Here is an 11731-nt window from a genome sequence, read left to right on the forward strand (position 1 = left end):
GATCGTCTGCCAATGCCTTTGATATAAGATCACTTATTGTGTTCAATTTTGCTTCTGCAAGTGTTTTAATTTTTTCGTGTTTTTCAGCTTTCATTAATAGCTTTTTATTGGTTTGACCTCCAATGATAGACAATAGTCCTATACCTATTGCAGCTCCCTCCATTGCTATTGCAACTGGTGCCGCAATGATTGTGCTCAATACTCCTATCCCCGCCGCACCTAGCACCATTGAAGAAACAACAAGAGCGTTGTCCACTCCTGCTATAACTCTCACTGCTCTGTGATACTTTTTAGACAAGTTTGCACGCTTGTCTCTTTCTGTGGCAATTTCTTTTTGAATTTCGTTTATCTTTTGAAGCCTGTATGACTGAGCAGCTCCTTCAACGCTAGTCGGTTCTGGAGCCGACGGAACGGCAACTGGTGGTAAAGATGGATATAATTTAGCGTTACTTGCATACGTATCGTATGCGTTACATTTAGAATCTTTGTACTCCATTTTTATATTTGAAAAGATATTTTTTAAAGCGACTGATGTGTAACAAAGCATAAAGATTCACCTTCAACAATATCAACTGCAACGTCGGAGTTGTTTTGAATTGTAACAATTATGTCGTCAACAGATTCAGCAATAATTCCATCTTGTAAACTACATCTCTTTTCCTTTAAACTTTGTTTGAGCGATACCGAACAAACACCTTGAAATAGCCGTAAACCTATTTTTAATTTAATAGGAAGTGCTGCTTTCGGTTGAATAGTGAGCGATTGCTGCATCGAAATACTCCATTTACCATACAGAGGTTTTGCAGGATGTGCAAGATTCTCGTGTGGCAGCCATTTAACTGACGCTGGTGTTGGTCGTTTATGCTTGTGGATAAATTTGTGAATTGGCATACTATGTCTTTGCATTTTTATATATGTGAATATTTTTTATAAAAGCATCCCTAGTATTGGAATACTGCTAAATGGTGAATTCGGTCCTAGTAGCAATCCTGATCCTGCTCTCATGTACATTCCTTTTCCAGATTTAAGATACAGCCCCTGTCCTAACGAACTACCTTTCTTCCACGGAGCTAAATACAATCCTTTACCTGCTTGTATTACTTTACAACCGCTTCCGTTTTTCTTTAAATACAAAACACCCGATCCACTAATTTTGTCGACAACTTTACTACCGGCTGCGGCTCCAACGCCGGTTAGCAAACCGGTTGCAAGTCCTGGTAAAACGCTAGACATAAGAAACTTACCCGCGGTAGCCAACATCGGCAAAATAGCTCCAATAAATCCCCCTTCAACTTTTTTGTTGTGTTCTATTTGTGTTTTTGACATTTTAATCGTCACTCCTTTACCACTTTGGTACGCTTTTGTCATTTTGTTAATCTGTGCTTGAGTGAGGGCTAGCACGTGTTCTCCAGATAAATCCTTGTGTGATAGGCGAATAGACACGGGAGCTCCTGATTGAATAGCTTTTTTGATTTTTTCTCTCTGACCTTCGCTAATATTTACTGGTACATTTACGAAACGACTCATTTTATATATGATTTAAAAAAACTTTTTTACTTTTCTTTTATATGAAATTTAATAAAAAGATTTTCACCACGCAAATTTACAAGTTTTCCGTTCTGGTCAGTAAGTTTTGTCTCAATTGACGAAATTGTCGACAAATTAACAGGTAAATAAACCAAATTAACTGGTGTTTCCATAATTTTATACCCAGGTCCAACCGATGGGAAAAAGCTGTATATTACGTTTTCAGTCGAATTGTTAACATATGATGAGCTAATTATATCACTAGTTACTTTCAAGCTACTAATACATAATATATTGACAATATTTTCTGCCTCATTATATCCTGATGAGTATATTTCTGCATTAAAACCCAATACCGTTCTTATAGAGTTTGCAGGTGTAAAGTCTATTTTATAATCTGGTGCTATATTTAGTACTGTTCTGAGTGTGTTGTCGTTCGGCTCTAGGGTTATATCGTACTCGTCCGAGTCAGATTTGTAATGATTATTCTCCTTCATTCTTCGTTGAATGTAATCGCCTATATCATCCAATTCGTATGAACCTTCGGGAATATTTATATCATACCAATCATCTCCGTTGTTAGGGCTATAGCGAAAGTTATTGTTTGAAGAGTCTATATTTGGAAATGAATAGTAGGTCTCCAAACTAACTAAGGCCATTTCATATGTTTTGTCTACATCTAGTTGAATTGGTGGTCCTAAAGAAGTACAAATTCTTGAGCTATTACCATGCAATATAATGCGAAAAGAATTTTTCGAACCGGTATTAATTCTAATTTGTTTTATTTCCGCTAACATTTGTTCTAGTACTCGTTCCATTTTATATATATTTTTTTTATTAGCGAGGTATGTAAAAATAGTCAAATCCTGATCTATACTTACCATTATTTTTTTTACTAGTAAGATCTATAACAGCAAATCCATGAGAACGGTCCCAGGCTACTTTACACAAATTTCTAAATTCTTCTTTTGACATATCAGTTGAAACGTGATCGTTGTAGATGTGATTAATATTTTTCATGTCCTGTGGAAACAAACACATAAAGTTTGCATTTTCACGTATTGTTTGTCTTGGAAGTTTAAAGTAGTTTTGTGCGAGATAAAAGCAGTCTACATTGCTGTGGCGTCCTCTTATGTAATAAGTTTCACATTTGTTTTGTTTTTCCAACTGAAGGTCGTCAAAAATCATTAAATTCTTTTTAGAGCTATTCAAGTCTCTAGGATCAGGTACATCATCAGACGTTTCAAAAAACTTACATTCAATATCAGCTGGCTTATCTAAACTTTTAGCAATTAATTCAACTAAAAGAGCTGGTGAAACGTCATTCTCTATTATATAGTCTTGTTCGGCAAACAATTTCAGAATCTCTTCTTTAGGCAGCTTTTCTTCAAACGCTTTCTTAATAATTCTGTACTCCGGCTGAAATAGCGACTTGCCAAAAACTTGCAAGTTGTTGTAGTCTAACCATCCTGGTCGTAGTAAAAGGTTTAACAATAGTATAGTTTTTCCGCTTCCGCTTTTACCAATAATAAGACCTCGGATTGATCTCGGTAAAAGTCTACTGTTGCATCTTTTTGAAATATCATCATTCCACGAAAGATCTGTAACTTCCATTTTTAAATATAAATTATTTTTTTCATTAAAAAATGTATTGTGTAAAGTGCAAAAGCAAAACTGAAACGGTTGATGTAAAAAATGTTGTCAGTAAGAACAATAAACCAATGCTTCGCGGAAAGTGCTCCGTTTGCGGTTGTGTTAAAACACAGTTTGTAAAAATGCATACTAAAACTGGCGGAGACTTGGTTTCGACGTTGAATAAGGTGACGAGTAAAGTCAAGCTTCCGTGGGCTAAATTTCCCGGTGAAATGCATATTCCAGGAATGAACTTTGCAGGACCTGGAACTAATTTAAACGAGAGATTAACTTCAACTGGCGCATATAAAGACTGGAGTAAACCAGTTGATCGAGTTGATAATGCCGCATACCTTCATGATTTAGCTTACCAACACTTTCCAGATACAGCAGGTAAAAACGTAGCTGATCAAATTATGCTTGAACAAATGGATGCTATTAAAGACCCAACACTCCGTGAAAGAATTGAGCGTAGTATAATAGAGCCGATAATATCTACCAAGGCAAAGTTTGGGTTGGGTTATAATGGGAAAAAAAAGTCGTGGCTAAAGAAATAAAATGGTCTGATCAGCTCGCAGTCGAACTGCATAGACCCGTTGTAAAACGTTTTAGAAAAAGAATAGTCGTTGCCCATGGCATTGATAACATATGGGCTGCGGATTTAGTTGACATGCAAGCTTTTGCTAAGTTTAATAATGGTGTAAAATACTTGCTAACAGTTATTGATGTATTTTCAAAATATGGATGGATTGTTCCATTAAAGAGTAAAACCGGAGTTGAGGTTGCTGAAGCATTTAACAAAATATTTAAAAACAGACAACCTCAAAAGTTGTGGGTCGATAAAGGAAAGGAGTTCTACAATAAAAACGTTATGGCGTTGGGAGTCAAGTTGTATTCCACAGAAAACGAAGAGAAAAGTTCCGTGGTAGAGCGATGGAACAGAACAATGAAGGAAAAAATGTTCAAATACTTTTCAGCCAACTCTACCAAAAAATATGTTGATGTCTTAGATGAAATGGTCAATGACTATAACAACACAAAGCATTCATCAATCAAAATGACACCTGATGATGCTAGTGATAAAAAAATGAAAGTGTTGTTTGGGTAAATTTGTACTCCAAACACCCACAAAAGTACGGTAAGCCAATATTTGAAGTCGGCGATAAGGTAAGAATAACTAAGAAAAAGGGAATATTTGAAAAAGGATATACACCGAGATGGACTGAGGAGGTGTTTACAGTGTCACAAGTTCAATATACAGATCCGCCAACGTATAAAATCACTGATTATAATGATGAGGAAATACAGGGTACGTTTTATGAACAAGAACTTCAAAAAACAAGTCAAGAAGTATATAGAATAGAAAAAGTTATTAGAAAACGCGGGGACAAGTCGTTAGTCAAGTGGCTTGGATATCCCGAATCGTTTAATTCATGGGTTGACAATAAAAACCTAATAGACTTGTAATAGTCATTTTCATACCCAAGTGAGGGTTTGGAAATGGACCTTAATCCTTTTTAAAATCTACTAAATCCATAACACGTTCATCATAAATCCAACTGTTTTTAACAGGTTTATGGCTTTTGCATAATTTGCAATTAAATAATTTTTGTGTCAATTTTAAGTCTTGTAAAAATTTATTTAGATGCTCATTTGGTGGTGGATTTTCAATTTGCTGAATACGCCGTTGAATCAATTCTTGTACCGTTTTGTCATCCATTTTATATAGTAAAAAAAAATACTTAAGTCATTTTCATTTTATTTTTATTTTTGTAAAATGCACGAATAATGGTAGTGGTCAAAAGTCCTCGAGCCGCCGCGTTTGCGAATGGGATGCTGCCCCGAGCTTGACTTTTCGGAAATATGTAATATCTTGAAAAAGATATTATACATTTATATATAGAATTTCCTTGGACACGGAAGGATATATTATATCTTGAAAAAGATATTATACATTTATATATAGAATTTCCTGGGACACGGAAGGATATATAATATCTTGAAAAAGATATTATACATTTATATATAGAATTTCCTGGGACACGGAAGGAAAACGGAAGGGAAACGGTTCTGTCCCAGAAGCCTAGTTTCCCCTCTACTCCCCGTTATCCCAGAGCGAGACATATATGGTTTTGTAACCAACAACATTACGTGCGGCGCATTTAAAACTGCTTATGGCCACCGCAATTAAAACAAAACGTCCAAAAAAGCATTTGAGAACATTCTCCGCCATTTTTAAATTGTATTGATTATTTTTTATTTAATTTTATTTTAACAAAGACACTGTAGTATTAATAGAGTCCAAACTTAAACTTATATATATATATATCCGAAGGAACAAATGTAGGTAGATTAGTTTGCTTGAAATATTTATGTTTTCTCAACGAAACGCGACTGTTTATACATCATTAATTAAATCTTATCTGGACTTCCAATACGGAATATTTGCCGCCGTATTTACTCTTGAATTTTGTATATTCACCGCTATTGAATAAATGATCCTAACTGATAATCATTTGGGTAGAACAGAAAGTTTTAAATTGAACGCAAAATAAAAGCATTCGAACTGTACGCACGATCAATTCTAATTATGTTACTCTATTTGTCTCAAATAAACAAAAATCTATAAACATTTTGAGCCACGCTCGAGGAAAAACGGGGCTTAAAGCATGTGCGTTTACTGACGTCCAAGATTAGCCTGTGAAGTCCCCACAGGCTTATCAGAAACGACACTTTCCGCTGTTATGGTATGTTTCGTTAAAAGGAAGTCTATTATAAGCGAAAATCAGGCTAATCTGGGACGATACTTGACGCACATGCATTAAGCCCTGTTTTCCCAGAGTGAGGCTCAAATTCGTCGTTTGGTGGTCGCCAAGATGAGCTCTTCTTGGCCAACAAGTGTTGCTGTCATGTTTCGGACGTTCTCGTTGCACTTGGTGAGTCAATAACAAACTGGATATATGTGTCGTGTTCTGAGAAAACTGGGCATAACGCTTGTGCGTAAATTGTCATCCAAGATTAGCCTGTGCAGTCCGCAGAGGCTAATCAGGGACGACAATTTCCGCTTTTATGGAATTTTTCGTTTAAATGATGTCTCTGCTAAGCGAAAATCCAGTTAAGTCGGAAAGTGTCGTCCCTGTTTAGCCTGAGCGGACTGCACATGCTAATCTGGGACGACACTTTACGCACATGCATTTTGCCAAGTTTTCTCAGAACACGCCACATATTGGTCAATTGCAATCTGGAAATCAGTAAAACAAAAAAATAGATATCAGTCAATTGCCGGACATATGTCAGTCAACTGAAATTAGAATAAATATGTTAACAAACAAACATCTATTGAGATTAGAAATATTGGTATTTATTTTGTTTACCACTGCAAATACAATAACACAAGTAAAACAGCTGCAGTGACATGTTTTATTTGTTTATTAATTAATCAATACATCATATAGAATTATACAGAATTATACAAATACAAATATAACCGGGTGAAAACCACACTTATTATTTACATTTAAAATGCATTGGAATTGCAAACACACTTATATTTATATAACTTTTTATGACATTACAAAAAATATGATTATATGTTAATATATAACTTTTTTCCTGACAAAGTATGTGAATATTTAACACCTTTTGAATATTTTCAAATCTGTTAAATATGCCAAAGGCAAATACAGTTTTATTCGACAAGAAATCCAGAAGCCCAAAAGCGCAAGTGGACAAAGTAAGTGTGCAGTGTTTTAACAAGAAATTGGATAACACTGATGATCTATTGAGTAATAAGTTGATGAAATAGATTCCATAAAACAAGAGGTGGTTTAATAGATTTTCTAGGAAAACTCATGTGTTGTCTGCACACAGAGTACTGAAAGAAAAAGGTGTGCAACCGTGGCACAAATGTGTGCTTTCTCAGCGTTGTTCGGCAAGCACAGTTTTTTTATTATTGAGTTTATTAGCGTAATAACGCTTTTCTAACAGTTAAGTCTAATGTAAAGATATTTTTCAGTAATTAGATTTTTATTATTGCACCGCACCGAACCCACTATGCAAAGTCTCCCTATGTATATATGGTTCAGCCCAGTAAAATCGGGCTGACCACATGGCTTTTATAACTGCCTTTTCACAGCAGAGTATTTAAGTTAAGCAGAGTGCTCGGACAATGGTTTATAACCGAAGTTTCCGAGGGTAAATAAACCAATATTAGTTGGCACAAATGTCAGTTTATTGCCTTGGTGTGAGGTTAAAGAGAAGAAGCGTCAATGAAAATGTAACTTCTAATAAATAAAGAAAATACAGCAATTTACATTAGGTGGGCTATAAATGTGTTGCCTTATACATGTTGCTGTGAGCATATTATGAAATAAAACTCCAAACCATTTTGTTTTCAGATGGGGCCAAAGTTCATCAACATTTTGATTGTGAACAATCTTAGGCCACATTTATTGCCAAGTCTTCAAGAAACTTGTTCGAATAATATCTCGACCAAGTTTAAATTTGGATCGCATTGGTGTAAAAAATTTGGTCACAGTGACAAATAAAATAAAAGCTTGTGAACACTATATAAGTCATGTTTTATCCAGTCTTCATTTAAGGGGTGTTGCTGCAGTTATGCTGATTTTTTCCATCTAAAAGATTTTGTTGAAAATTTATATTCAAGTACTACATACAAATACTAAATGAAAAATGAAATAAAAACATAGGGTCACCGGATTTGTTTTGATTTTATTCACCATTATATAACATGAACTTTTTCATTTAAACTGAAAAATCTCTTATTGCATACAAATGATTAATTTCCTATGAAATTGGCAACATGTAGATATTATATAGGCTAAGACACATCATATACCATTTATTTAAACCACAAACTTCCAAAAAATGGAAAACACAAGTTAAATTTTAAGAAATATATTTTTTATGATTTTTATGTCACCCCAAAAAAACGTCCATTTTTTACTATTTAATCCACAAAAATGAAATTAAAAAAAGTTCTATCTAATAACTTTCTGCGAAACTGCTCAAATACTTTCATCTACGTATTGTTATCTTTAAACAATAATATAAAAGGGGGTCACCGCACTTTTAACAGAGATTTTGTTGCTTAACTATCTCTACCGTCTATGTCAAATTTAATAAAATATAGCGATTTGGCTAAACCCAAGTACCGGTACATAGATTGCTAGAAATATGCATAAACCTTAGATATTGATTATAATAAAAACTGGAATCTCAAAAGCTTACCAAAAAACAATAAAAATAATACAATATTAAATCACAAACATAAGACAATACGGTATCAAACTCGATCTTAATCATCAATAACTTGCGGGGACTTGTTTACAGATTTCGGCATGTTTTGAAGTTAGTGATAAATGATTTGAATTGATAAATGTAAACAATAGATCTAAAGAGTACCATAAAACGAGAATTAAATTAAAGAAAGCAAACAAAAACAGTAAAAAAAATAGTTAGCCGAACCTGGGATCGAACCACCGACCTTTGTTTTATTAACACACTCTGTAATATGTGAGAATTCTGATAACAAAAATATTGGGTTGTGATAATAGCGAATCGGTGTTGCTATAAATATATCCTCGGTTAAATAAACTGCCGCAACACCTCTTATTAAGCTTAACAAGTTGTTATATTGATTTATAGGCTGAGTTCGAAAATGGTACCGGTCTATTGAAAAACTATTCCAAAGGACTATATTCTAAAATGTTTTGGCGCAGACTGACTGATTATCGTGATAGATCTGAAATACTGTTGGATACAGTGAAAAATAAAGAAAAGAAAGCGTTGAATCAATAAACAGTCAACAAAATGTTTCGTCAAAAACAAAGAAAAACATAAATTTAAGAGTATACTATGACAGAACACATATAAACAACTTTACTTTAACAATTTCTAAGTTCGACAATCTAAACAGGGAATTTAGGAAATCTTCAATGTAAGCAGTGATTAAAATAAATAAGGCATGGCATGTTATTATTTCAGACGCGGCCCCCGGTAATGAGTTAGGCAAGTTTGGGTGGAAGTTCCGCTTCTCATGCAACTGTGCCGATTGAGCGGACTGTGGGAGACAGAATGGTTACTGTCAGAACGGATGTAAACCAGGCTTCTATGGATGGGGATGTCAGTATGGTATGTTTGTATGCAAATGTTTGATGCAGATTCAGTCATTGTAATTAGCAGTTTGGTTCCCCAATCATGAATTCTTATTTTGTAACATTTAGACTAAGAGGAGTAAAACATGTTACAAGCTAGTCTATATTATAATATTAAACTGAAAATCTTAGTTCCCTGTTCAAATCGACCTGTGCATTGTGGGCTTGTTCGGATTTTGATCCATGTAGATATCAAACTATAACTACCACTTAAACCAAATGATTGCAACTATTTACCATGTACTGAAGCTAAGAGTCAAAGCAGTCATAGTTTATACAACAATTGTTTTGTTGTTGCATTAAACCATCAAATTAAGTTCTTTCTTGCACAGCTGATGACAGAATATACGGCGAACGGAGAGGCACATTATATACTGGAAGTCACGTGAAAGCTGCGAACGAGACCTGTACGAACTGGAACAACCCACGAATCCAAGTCCACCTTGACAACTATCGGTTCCTGGACAAGACGATACCTGGGGCTGAAAAGAAAATTATTTCAAGCAAAAAATATTGTCCCTGATTAGCCTGTCCTGACTGCAAAGGATAATCCGGGACGACACTTTACGCACATGCATTAAGCCAGTTATTCCAGAGCGAGGCTCAAATTCCTTTTCACTTTCAGCAGCGCCACTGAAGCCTACACGGGACAATGATAGATGGCCAAACTGTACTTGATGTCTTTAAACTTGTATCGAAATAAATATATTGGCATTGGAACTGAGACCAAACTGGTAAACTTATCCTTTTATCAGAACCGTATGATATTCATACACTATTTACTTATTAATAAAATAAGTCATAACTCGCATCTCGATACGCGCAGGTTTTTAATACTTACACATTTCTATACTTATAAGACAAAGTTGTCAATAATGGGAGAAGCATAGTTGCATACGATTCGCATTGCAATTACAGATAAGTGTTTTTCAAATCATTAAAGGATTGACATTACCGTGGATGCCTTCATATGATTATGAAAGTAAATTATCAAGCAGACAAGACAAATTACGCACTATAGTTTCATTTATAATTTTCCATGGATTCACTCCCTTTTCAATTAGCATACCTGTTTATATAAAACACCGCAATTCCCAAAAATTAGATAGTAAAGCATTTGTGGTACAGAACATGAGTATTGACTTAATATATAAGTAAAGTGAAACACCAGCAGGATAGAAAACCTGTATTATACCATGGGATCCTTAAGGTTCGGTCAGGAACCAATATCCATACAGTGACACACAAAAAAGTGAACTAGACAAGAAATACACGTACATAACACGCGCACAAAATCGTTTTTTGGATGGTGTTTACTAGTCAACTAGATATACATCACGGATTGGAAAGTCATCACCCACATTTATCTACTAGATTAAACCTATGTTGTATGTTTGCATTCATTAAAGCATGAACAAGTGCGCAATTTGTATTCGTATCGAAATTAATCTCGTTTATACTTTATTAGACAGCTCAACCAAAACAAAAAAGACGCTTTAAAACAAATTACAAAATACTGTTTAAAAAGTAGTGTACTTTTTAATAACTTTTAAAGATAACAAATATTCCATCTCGGCACCAACCATGTATTCTATATATATTCGACGGATACCACGATCAGCTAAATTGATCAAACTGACGAATAACTGACTTTCTTTTCTTCACGCTTATCAGTTGATAATCAATAAACTGCTTTAAAGAATAATGGCAATAAGCGGTTACACAATCAGCTGAACATCAATTAAGTTTTAGATTATAATTGTAAGTAGCCGTTGCTCAGTCAGCTGAGTATCAATACACTGCAATGGATAATAATTACTATCAGCCTTTGCTCATTCAGTTGATAATAAAACGAATACTATAGAAAACAACAGCAGACACTGCACTAAAGTTTTTTTCATTCAAGTTTGCGTCACTTAACCGGTTTTCTATTTTGGTCTTGTAGTATCGAACTGTTTGACGTTCTCTGGAGCATGCGTTTAAACGTTTGTAATCGTGTCGCTGGTAAGTTTGGTGTCATCAAGTTCATTTGTGTGAGTCGTGCTATTGAACAAACCTGGAGCATCAGCTGACGTGTCATTTGACGCTGTATTGTCACTAAAATAGATTTCAAGTATCGGTTTAGAATTTCGCTCTTTAATATCGAGTTAACCAGAAGCGGGGGTGCTTAACTGATCGCTGGTATTTTTCCTTCTTAGACTTGTCTCATCTTCATTCTCCAAAGTCACTGATTCAGTTGTTATCAGCTGCTCTTGTTTACTTGTAGATATCGGCTTTACTGTTTCGATTGATTCATTTTTAGATACGTTTGGTATTTGAATAGCTGGGTCGTAAATTACACGTGGTTTCGCAGCTGTAATTTGCGTTTCATTTGACTGATTTTCTTGGGCAATGTT

Source organism: Dreissena polymorpha, chromosome 14 (genome assembly GCF_020536995.1).
Source record: "Dreissena polymorpha isolate Duluth1 chromosome 14, UMN_Dpol_1.0, whole genome shotgun sequence".
Lineage (NCBI taxonomy): Eukaryota > Metazoa > Mollusca > Bivalvia > Myida > Dreissenidae > Dreissena > Dreissena polymorpha.